This window comes from Leptodactylus fuscus, chromosome 10 (assembly GCF_031893055.1).
Source record: "Leptodactylus fuscus isolate aLepFus1 chromosome 10, aLepFus1.hap2, whole genome shotgun sequence".
Lineage (NCBI taxonomy): Eukaryota > Metazoa > Chordata > Amphibia > Anura > Leptodactylidae > Leptodactylus > Leptodactylus fuscus.
This window is the reverse complement of record NC_134274.1, coordinates 29,565,581-29,578,104: the sequence shown is the minus strand read 5'-3', so window position 1 is coordinate 29,578,104 and position 12,524 is coordinate 29,565,581. Positions and strand designations below refer to the sequence as shown.

Below are 12,524 nucleotides of genomic sequence, written 5' to 3'. Positions count from 1 at the left end.
CAAATGTACCTGCCAGGGCTATACCCTGCTATTCTCTGACTGGTGTCTCTTTTGTCCCATAGACAATAACACAAACAATCGCCTATTGTAATGCAGATCTACTGTCACATTTCCGGCTTCATATCAAAAAAAGTTTATTTAATATCATTAGCATATATTTATTAATTTTTTGAAGCATTTCTCTGGTTTGTTGATACCGATGTATGTTAGTACATCCTGCTGTATCCATAGCTATTAAGGAGCAGAATTAAACAGAATCTCTTGCTAGGACATTGCCCTCAAGTTTAGCTTTAAAACAAATCAGTTGCAACTCCACATCAGTGGCGTAATTAGGAATGGAGAGGCCCTGTGGTGAACTTTTGACATGGGGCCTGAAAAGACCTTTGCTGAGCATAATGATATCAATGTCTGTGGGGTTTGCAGGCCCGCGGCCTTACATACTGGTCACGGCTCCTGCTCACAGCCACAGACAGGTAACCGCAGGCAGCCATAAACAGGAACCAGGATAGGTAAGTAAATTTGGCCCATTACCTGCTGGGGTAAGCCCCCTAATGTCCCAGGCCCTGTAGCAGCCGCTACTGCTGCTACCCCAGTAGTTACGCCCCTGATCCACATCCATTTCTCCAAGCCTGGTTTCAGTTTGCACAGACCATGGACCCACTGTGTCTGATGTCTACGAGATGGCTGGCAAACTACCGTAGCTAACTAGCGCACATACTAGAGCCAAAATTTAGACATGTTTGGGAGCCATGTACTGTAACGTTTACTATTGTAGAAGTGGACCCACTTGGTTGCAACACAACATATTTCAGCTATAACTAGAAATGAAAGGATTCTCTGGCACTCATTCTCCTTTCCCTTTACAGGGATATGAATTTTGCTGCCAAAAATTCCCATATTGCTTTGGCCGTTGCAGTTGTCTCCACTACCAACAGCTGAAACATCAATAGCAGAACATTTCAGGACATGGCACCAAATCAGAAGATTATTCGGAGAATGATAAGCTGGTCAAGGTCAGAACAGGCAACGTTCATGCAACAAGGTAGGTGGGAAATAGGGAAGGACAGAAAAAAAAAAAGACATGTAGACATTTTGGTGGTGGGGCAGTGAAGGAAAGACAAAAAGGCTAAATTTTATCCGATGATGTACATTTCAAAGTTTCATAAATTCCTATGTACTAATGATTTATGCAATGTTTCTTGAAACAATAGTGACCATTTAACTTCACTACAGTAAATGTACAAGTATGGATATAGCAGAGGACAAAACTGGAGCAGCTTACAGATCCATTACTTAAAGGATTCATGCAAAGTCTAAGATATAGAAGTTGAAGCCCATACTTGCCAACATCTGCATGGGCACCAAAAATGCTCATTTTTAGATAGGGCTTGCATAAAATCTCTCTTTTGTGGGTTGTTTTCTGGGAAAAATCAGGACTTTTAGCATGAGTGGAAGACTATGAGGCCATTCTCTTAGTATGCAACTTATCCTCCATATGCTTATATCGGAATTTATTTATGAATTTGAAGGCAAATAATAAGGCTATAATATAATTCATGAGACCATTCCCCCTTAGAAGAAATGGTAAAGCCCCATATGGTGGCAAATAAAGAACCTAAAGCTCTGCAGTTGAGAGTCACATGGCCTCCCTATAGGTTCTATGAACAAGACATCAAGAGCCTAACACAGATACAAGCATGTAATTTAATTTACACAGATTTAAAGGTAACGAGTTACCAGATATTGACCTAGTTGTTTAACCAAATATTAAACATATTTAAGAATTATTGAAATTTCCATGCCACTATTTTTTTTTTTAATTAAGTACTAAAGTTTAATTTAGGCCACTAAGCTTAACAATAGATTGACACCTGCCAATTTTGTGGGGGTTTTCTTTGCACCAGTCCCCTCATTGGCATTACAGACAGGATTAAATACCTCTACTAGGTACAATACCTCCACATCATTGTATTTATTGCTCACAATAGATAACGTCCTCGCACTCCCTGCACAGGGCAGGTTTGGAAAACTCTCCCATAGATTTCAGAGAGTTGGCTCCAAACTACTGCTGCCTAACACCATGACTATACTGTGATGCATATCAGTAAATTGAGCAGTTGAGTAGCTCCTGCAAGATGGAAGCCCACAGAACTGTAAACAGATAATATAATTAAAAAACATAAAATAAAATAAAAAATCTGAAAATAGAAACGAATCTATTCAAAGGAAAAATCGTAGTACAGAATAACCCATGAAATTCTAAATGCTATATTTAGCATATATCAGTAATGTGCATACCTAAGACAATGATAAATGTAAAGTAAGGAATTAATGTGCAAACAATTTAGTTACATTTATCATTGTTTTTACTATAATCATACACAAAACAGTAAAAAGACAAAACCATTATGTTTAATGCAAGCAGAAATCAATAATGCATGTAGGTCAACATCTACAATATAAGATAATACTCTTATAAGCAGGGTTATCAGTATTGTGAAATATTTATAAATTATTCAATGTATCATACACTAGAGCATAAATAGACACAACAACATGTATGCACCTTCAGATGTACATTAAAAAGACATCTGCTGGCCTGTTTCCTTATAATATGGACAACTGGCACAAAGCTACAAAAATGTTAATTTGTGGTACAGAAGATACTCATTAATTGGGTATTGTATCACAGCAAAGCTGTCAAAGTTATTTCTATACAAAGAGTAAATAGAAATAGACTGAGAAATTATCCAGATTTTTTAAAGATACCAATATCTCAATTAATAAGTTATAAAATTTAGTTTCATGCTCAACCCTTCTTTAGGTATCCATGAGAGTGATCGAGACAAAGTAACCATACGCCAGAGTGTGTAGAAAGTACATACTTGTAATAGATAAGCAACTATTGCAGATAACTATTGTGTCTTGGGTTATAAATAGGGTATGGGTTATAATACTACTTTAATAGTAAAAGTAAATCAGGGTGAGAATGTATCTATACATAGAGTTTAACAAGTCTTTCAGTATTTGAGCCAAATGAAATTAGGAAAACCAATTCCAACATTGACTGGATACTTCCTATCACACAACAAATGTCTGCTCTGAGTGGCCACATCAGTAACCTACCAGAGGCTGAAACCCCACGACGCGGAAATGCAGCTTTTTTTGTTTCAGATTTTGTTGTGATTTTTTGAGCCAAAGCCAACAATAGCTACAAAAGGAATGGGAAATATATAGGAAGCTTTTAAACTTCTCCCTTCTGCTCAAGCCACTCCTGACTTTGGCTTTAAAAAAAAAAAAAAAAAAAAAGCTGCTTTTCTGTAATGTGGAGCCTTAGCCTCAGGATGTATGTATGTCAGGTCTCTAGTAGGAAAGGGTAGCACAGTGGCTCAGTGGATAGCCTTGCAGCACTGCAGTTCTGGGTTCGAGTCCTGCCAAGGACAACAACTGCCATGAGTTTGTATGTTCTTCCTGTGTTTGTGTGGCTTTCCTACCCTACTCCAAAGGCATACTGATAGGGAGAAATGTACTTTGTGAGCCCTACATGGGGCTCACAATGTACAAAGAAAAAAAAAAAAAAGACTGCAACAGGAAGTAGATCAGTCCAACAGGGGCACATTCACATCCAAATGTGCCCATCATAAATTGGTAGAGGAAAATGTCCTACATGGGGGACCTTTTCCTTTGCCACTTTCAGTTTAAAAACGATGGCCACCCGATGGAACTGATTATAGTCAAAGGGGTCCGCCATAGTCCATGTGGAACCATTGTTTTAGCAGTCCATTTCTCACCTTTTGGGTCACCACAAAAAAACCCAAACAAAGATGCAACGCTAGAGTGAACCTGTTGGACAGGAGTAGTGAAGGATCATTGAGGATTATTTTCTTATTACAAAGGTGGCATCGTATTACAGTGTCAGGCTCAAACTTGGTGAGCTGTTTAGAATCATCCATTCACAAACATATGTAAAGTCAGAATACATACATAGGGACCCTATTTTATATACGGAATAAAAAAAGCCAAATTATATAAAAAAAAGTGTTGATAACAATTGAGTTATCTTCTTATGACACATTCTCTTTCATTTCCATTCAGGAAATACAACAGAGACTTACAAATTGTATATGTTTTATATAAAGAGTGGAGACTTCATCTTTAATGAATGCAGTTCTTGTTCACCATTCCTTTAGGTTCATTATACTCGGTCTGTGAATGGGATCTACTGCATTACATTTGCCAGTTTGGATGACTTGCGCATTCAGAATAGAGAAACTGTTGTATGTGTGAAATGTTATTTCCCAGAAGTTAAAGCTCTCAGTCGCTGTAGCAGGTGGCCTGGCAGAGTCTAGAACTGACAAACAGAGTAAGATACAAAAACTCTACAGTAGGCTGGTTCAGTGTGGCCAGCAATTATCACAGGGAATATGGAAATCTAATCTCACAAAATGTTTTCTTTTCCTGTTTAAATCTAAAAGACTCACTGATTGTATATAATGAATCATTGTACCACATACAAAGAATGAAGATACTAACCCATTATAGGAATACTATCGTGATTCATTATGCGGTGATGTTATAATGAAAGATTTCAGATGTCAAAAAAATAGGCCATCTTCAAAAATAAATTATAGATCTAGATGAAAGTTTCATTCTGAGACTATACTGTTTGCATATCATAAGAACTGATATTGCAATTATTATACCTTTAGCATCAATGAATATAGCAGTTGGGTACATGTAGTCTGTACGGCACTACAAGGAGGTCTTCAGCTCTTTACTATGGAACAGCAGACACTTTGGCTCACATTACCTAATTAGACAGTGCAGACTAAGGAAACATTCACACAAGTGTGGAGAAGAACGACCAAGAAAGTGGCCAAAAGGGTCCATTCTTTCATGGTCCCAACTGAAACAGGGATTGACTGATTTATGTATAGGCTCTAGCCTCTGCAGCAATTGTATGTATGGCTCCAGAAGAAAACGTATCTTTGTTATGCTGTGTTGACATTTCTGTATTGCTCTTCAGGTCTTCTGGCTCATTGAGGGCTAGAAGACCGGAAAAAAAATGAGAAAATGGATCTGTTCTATAAAGGACACAAATGGAGCCCAAGGGATTATAGTCAATGGGGTCCATCAGAAGTCCATTTCTTTTAACTGAAATTGCTGGATGGAAAAAAAAATCAGGCTTGCAGAATTTTTCCATCATCAAATTTCTGATCTATACCAGACACTCAAAATTGAGACTCAGATATGAATGTAGCCCAAGTGATCTGATGATACATATCCATAGAAATGAAGCACAGCCAATATACAAGTAAAGAGTGAAGACATCTCAGCAATCAATATCATAGTCTAAGAAAACCCCTTTAGGCTAAGGCCCCAGGGGACAATACGCTGCGCCAAAGCGCTACGGGAAAGACAGTGGCGGGAACACATCGCGGTTCTTCCTACAGCACTTTAAACAGAAAGTTCTTGGAGTTTTACTCCGCCGGCATTTCCGTAGATATAATAGACATGCTGTGTGTCCACGCTGCAGTTTTTCCAACAAATTGGCCATGGGATTCACAAGAATATGATCCACTTTGCAATTACTGTAAAATGCAGTGATCTTTCCCATGGCGTTTCCACCACAGGCAAATCCTGCGGTGCCCGGACCTTAAGTGCCGGTAATTGCAGCCTCAATACCCCCACCCCCCAATGTTCAATGCAGGACAATGATGGGGGGGTGTTTCAGCTGAAACTACAATATATAATATCATGCATATGTGAGAGATTATCACCTTTCTGGTTCACAAGTTATCACAGAAGAGACCAGAACTTTAATTGAATATCAATCTGAATTTCCTAGATCATCAATTACAGGATATGATCCCTGTATTTTAATTAATATCACCAAATTAATAAATTCATGACTAATTCATTCAAATTTTCTGGATACTACATTATGCTAAGGATTTATTCCACATATTTTACTTAAAATTGTTACTGGGCTCTACATAAATTCATCACCAGTGACAAATGGGAAAGACAAGGCCATCATTCACTCTAATAAGCCCTGTCCCTACAACAATAGCACTAAGGATTACCATGCCTGTACTGTAGAGGATGTCATATTATCAATTTTAGACACATTGCAACTTAGCTAATCATTAGTTGTGATCTCAAGGCTATAGTTGCGATTCTACATGGTGTCTTACAAGGTCTACCGATTAGCTGGAACCAGCCATTTTGTTCTCCCGTTAAATTAAAGGACTTATTTCTCAAAATACACGTTTTTCTACTGGTAACCCACCTGAACTCAAGGGGAATGCTCTGTGATTGTCTAATGTATGATTAAGGGTGTGAATACATGACCTTGCAAAGACCCTTATAATGGTCCTCCTTAATTATAAGCGAGGTCTAGTAATTTCATTGTTCTCTTATACCACCACCTGAGGTCAAGACAATAATGATAAGTCTGCCCACTGTTTCTTCCACATTTCATGGTTGATAAACTGAATTAGAGGCTTGTCAGCTTTTATATATAATTGCATTTCAGTCAATACTTCTGCCCTCATGTGAAAGAGCTCCTAACCTAGCATCCATTATTATACAGTACAATGGTAATTTTGCTCAACAATCGTGTACATATTTGTTCACATGACCAAGACTAAAACAAGATTTACTGTATAAAACCTTAACTTCAACATATAGTAAATAAGATAATCCTTTAATAGTCCCACAGTGGGGAAATATAGTCCTGTGCAAAAGTTTTAGGTACGTGTGAAAAAAATAAGATAAGATAAGAATAAGATAAGAATGCCTTTATAAATAGAAGTGTAAAGTTTATTTGTCAATGAACCAAATGCAAAGTGAATTTATAAAAGTGAAATCTAAAGCAAATCAATATTCACTACTTGCCCAGACACTAACTCCTGCAAGTCCCTTGAATCCACCCTCTGCAGGCAAACACACAGACACACTGCTCCTCAAGAAGATGTGCATACATAGCTAATGGAATATATGTGACACGTATAGAACAAATAGGGGGGGGGGGTTGAAGACCTAGTTTGTAGGATCATAGACTACAAAGACTAGCAACACGTTTCCGCTGCCCACCATTGTTGATCCTTTCCTCTTACTCATAAGTATCCTTAGGCATGTTGGTTTAAAGAACTAAATGGCTTCCTTTGACCAAGAAGCTGTACAAACAAACTTCCGAGCCTGTCGCACACCAACTTGTCCTCTATTCCTACAAGCAGTCTTACACTCCACCGTTCTCCAAAATGGCCCACTCTGCTCCAAACATAGGAATAGGGTCTTAAGTAGGGAGTCATTACTACCCTGGATAGCCTACGCAATGCCTGACATCTTGGAGTCACACCATAGGGAAATACAAACAAGATCCCCCATAGTGCAACTGATATTTCCTTAAAGGGGTTGGCCACTTTCAGACCAATATTGTCAAACAAATGTACAATAAAAGGATATACAATTTTCCAACATACTTTCTGTATCAATTCCTCACGGTTTTCTAGATTTCGGTTTGCTGTCATTCATTCTGTTACTTCTAGTAGATAAAGTCTGACCATGGTCATGTGATTTACAGTCCATGGTCATGTGATTTACGGTCCATGGTCATGTGATGAGCACACAGGTGTACAGCTGATTACCAGGCAGATGTCTGATTACTGTCCTGTGACTATAACGTGCAGCACCTGTGTGCATACATCACATGACAATGGACCGTACATCACATGACCATGGACCATAAATCACATGACCATGGTCAGACTTTTATCCACTAGAAGTAACAGAATGAATGACAACAAGCAGAGATCTAGAAAACAGAGGAATTGATACAGAAAGTATATTGGAAAATTGTATATCTTTTTATTGAACATTTGTTTGTCAATATTGGTCTGAAAATGGCCAACCCCTTTAATTATAAAAGTGGGACAAGTATTGAACACATAATGAATAATATCACCACAACAAATATATATGAAAAAATATATCACTTTTTATTGACATTCAATAGACCAAGCACCATTTGCTAATAACAACGTGACAAGCTGCCATGATAAGTGATTAGTCCGCCCTGATCTCTATTTAATGAATAAAATGGAACAATTTTGTTTTGCCTCTGAGGAGTCAGCGCACGATTGGGAAACACTAGAACGCTGACCTGCACCATTTAAAGTGACATAAGCATAAAACACAATATACAAATGTTAGTCATTCACAAAACATGATTCAACAGTGTAACAATAAACCAGGCAGCGCGGTGGTTAGCACTACAGCCTTGCAGTTCTGGAGTCCTGGGTTCAAATCCTGCCAAGGACAACATCTGTAAGGAGTTTGTATGTTCTCCCTGTGTTTGCGTGGATTTCCTCCCACACTCCAAAGACATACTGTTAGGGGGAGGGAAAAAAAAACAAAAAAAAAAACAATAAACCTTCTGCTGTAATGAACCTTGTTAACACTGCGCTACAGCCTGCCAATACTGCTGGGACAAGGACCTAACCTTTACCCACTCTACAAGCTTTAAGTTAAAGTTGTGTATCTGAAACAACTACCAGATACAGAATTCTACATGCCCAATATCATCTTTCAGAAAAAAGTTAAAGTCCCCCATACACACCAAACAACCAGCAGGTTGACATTTATCTTATATGTACTGACACTATTGCCATTACCACTTACGTTGCAAAAAAAAACAACCTTTGGATTACTAATGTAAAATTGTGTGATCATAAAGTTGATCAGAACTTTGGCAGAGTATTTCACAGTATCATAAACAATATAAGTACATGGATATGGGTCCTTGCGGTTTATAACGATGTTCTTTGTGAATACATTTTAAAAATGTGATTTAAGTCACCTCCCTGCGACAGGTTTATTTTAGTATATAATTGTATTCAATAATTCTAAAGCATCTTTTCTTAAATCTCTGTGTTATGAGGTTTATTCCTCTTAGACAATTATGAATAAATTGACAGCTGGGCGTTCCTATTCCTTCTCATCAAGGACTGTTTCCCCACACACTTTGGTATGGTTAGCTCCAATTGGACAGTATCAGAAAGTGTAGGGGCACATCCCCTTCTGTTCACACTCAGTTGTCATTTTACTCATATGCCAAGAATTTTATATTATGAGGAATGCAACAATATCATAACACATACATGTCCAAAGAGTTGAAAGGTCATCATTGGTAAGGGTTTCCCTACCTGCTTGACTACAATAACACATCACAGTCCAATCGTGGAGACCTTCACAGGCAATACAAAGATAGGACCACTGTGCAGGATTTTTTATTTTTTACCTGTATACTGCCACTACCTACTTGTGTTGTAGTTCTCTGAACTCCTGCTTTGGATCTTCACCCCTATCTTCTTGTAATTGCTATGGATCCTATAAGTCTACCTCTACTTTTCCCTTATTTACTTTGATAGGGAAATCCCCATAAATAGCATTTGATGATATACTCTAACTTGCATGGGTCAACACAGTGGCTGGAGTCCTGGAGTTCGAACCCCGCCAGGAACAACATCTGCAAGGAGTTTGTATGTTCTCCCTGTGTTTATGTGGATTTTTTCCCATTTTACAAAGACATACTGATAAGAAAAAAAAAAAAAGTACATTGTGACCTCTAAATGGGGCATCTACAATCTACATTAAAAAAAACAAACAAAAAACTAACTTGCAGATCACAGCAAAAGTAAAAGAGAAGACCTGGGTGTAGGATCCCCACTGAGTAGCTGTTCTCACCAGTCGCTATATGGGGAACAAAGCTACGAGCATATAGTTATGTTCTTCGTATAGTAGCTGTACTGAGCTGCAGTACCACAGCACAGCCACTATATGGAGACAGAGTTATCTGCTTACAGCTCTGTTCTTCATATAGTGGCTGTGATGACAACTAATGGGTGAAAGTCCTGAATGTTGGACCCCCACTGATATAATATTGATGACATCCTAAGAATAGGGCATTAAAGGGGTATTCCCTCATCGCATACTCACCAGTCTTCGTTGCTGTAAAATCTTCTGTCTTCCTGCTTTGTTTCGTCATTGGTGGGTGGGGTTACATATGTAAAGCCAGCGGCGAGATGCCGCTGGCCCTGCGTGCATGCTTATAAATGGTGAGACCAGTCTAGCCTTCACAATGCGAATACAGACCCAGCATCCGCTGTAATAGAGAGGCAGATGCCGGGGAGGGTTAGACGCCGGCACAGGTGCATGCAACATCGCTATGCTCCTGCCCTGGATGAAGCCAGCAGCGGCAGGAGTGATGCTGTTATTCCGCTAATGTACTACTACTACTAGTGAATAGAGTTGCATTGCAATTCTGAGGATGTTACTAGTAAAACTTAAGGTTGCAACAAAAAAAAAAGCAAAGCCTGATCCTTTTTGTGACTCTAAGTTGCAGTACCCTCAGTGTTACAATGCAACTATTTGCTAACAAATCACAAATAACATAAACATTGTCACCATGTAGCCCCAGCCCAAGTTCAATGCCAACACCTCTACATAATGACGTGCATCTTGTATACTGCGCTCATGTCCACTCCAGGAAGTACATTTGGAAAGATTGATAATAACTGAACCCCAAAAGAAGTGGACTCAAACAGAGCCCATAGGACCCCATTGACTATAATGGCATATGTCAGGGGTCCATTATTTATTTATTTATTACTGAAATTGCTGGATTGGGCTGACAGCACTTTTTCATCTAGTGATTTCTGAAGTACTGTTCTGAATGGATATCGGCCACAGATGTGAACATAGCCTTAAACAGGTTTTCCATGAAATACAGAACAGGGGCAGGAGGTCAGGGAAGGCTTAACAAAAAAAAAAAAAAACCATGCTCGCCTCTCCAGTGTTCCCCGCCACCATCCGGTCCAGCTTTACCTGGGAGCTTGTTCTAGCAGAAGTCCTCTCTGCACGTGACTGCGGAGGCCAATCAATGGGCTCAATGATCACAGGAAATGACCTGAGACATCACATATGAGTATGAGTGATGTCCCGAGCCCTATACAAGTGATGTCAGTGGTCACGTGCAGCAAGAACTTCTGCCAGAACAAGCCTCAGTGGTGAGGGACACTGGAGCGCCAGGGACAGGGGATTAAGTTTTTTTTTTTTTTAATGTTTCACCTTCCCCAACCTGATACTCCAGTTCTTTATTTTCTGGATAAACCCTTTATTTTTCCTGCTGGCAGACTCCCTTTAAGAAACTCACTAAAGGGAACAAAATATTCCATTTATTAAAAACAATTAACAAAAACAAATAGCACAATGACACCATGTAACATGTCCAGTTATACAGCACTTACTATAATAGCAACTGTCCGTTATATGATCTAGACACAGATGTCGAGTGCTAGTGATATGGATCTTTGCCTGATGTCAATGTACGGTGACACAGACCTGATACTAAATTTCAGTAATACAATAACAACCAATGAGTCACTGCTGCCCCATAGTAACTGAAGTTACAACAGCCATGGAGCTACATGGAGGGGACCTGCAAGTTATGTGTGGCTTCCAAGTTGCCAGTTAAAGGACACCGTCTTAGTAGGTGCAAGAATACACTTTTGACATCAGACAAGGTTAGGAGGGTTTATTTACACTAAAGCAAGGTAATGGTAGCCTCTCTATAGCCATATTATCTCAAAAGTTGCAGAGTATTTTGAGGTCCATCTTTCCATGGCACTTAATGATTCAGGTCTGCAACTCTATAGAGCTTGTTCCTATAGAATAAAGTGTTGTGTATGACTATACATTATACCTTTGGTATCGTGTAGGAGTGTTTTAGGTTTATCAAGAGCACAGTTATGACGTAACAAATAAATGGCACGTTGTTAATATCCTATGGGCTGATTTCTCAATGACCACATAAAAGCAAATCCACCAACAATGACTGCAGATGTGATCTCCAAATAATATGGATACCTTGCCATAAACACCTTTCGCTGCAGTCCAGACCTTTACTGCAACATGTGTCACACATCGACTTCATGAATGTTAAAGCTGGTACAGAAATTAAAAGCCACTGCTGAGGGACAATCTCTTTGCATCTCCATATGGATGCACTGATCCAGATTATGAGAAGCCTCCCTTTGACACCTCACTAAAACAACAGGGGAAACATTCATTAGCTGGACTTGCCATTAGGATGATGCACTTCATTAAACCCAATGCTGTTGTAGAGTACATATGAAACTGCTTTTAATGCAGAGCTCAACCATCAGATATTGCATTCCTTGTGTACAGAATAAGAAAGCTTTAGAGATGATAATGAGATCTCATGTACAGCTGCCACAGCAAGGGCACTCAGACAACCTAATAGAAGCCGAAAAGAAGAAATATACTCATTAAATAAAGAAGAACAGGCTGCAGTGCTGCAAACACAAGCTCAACAGATCAAACATATTCACAGCCATCAATGCAAACACAACCTTTATAGCCTGAATGTGGAATACTCAGCAAAGGCACAACATCAGGGTCTTGATGATAGATACATAGATAGACAGATAGATGTGATG

General features: G+C 39.0%; 1 protein-coding gene across 3 annotated transcripts in view; it reads right to left on the bottom strand.

Annotated features, from left to right (window-relative positions):
- Window positions 1–12,524, bottom strand: part of PCDH15 (protocadherin related 15) — a 1,015,846-nt gene that overhangs the window by 976,219 nt on the left and 27,103 nt on the right. The window lies entirely within an intron of this gene.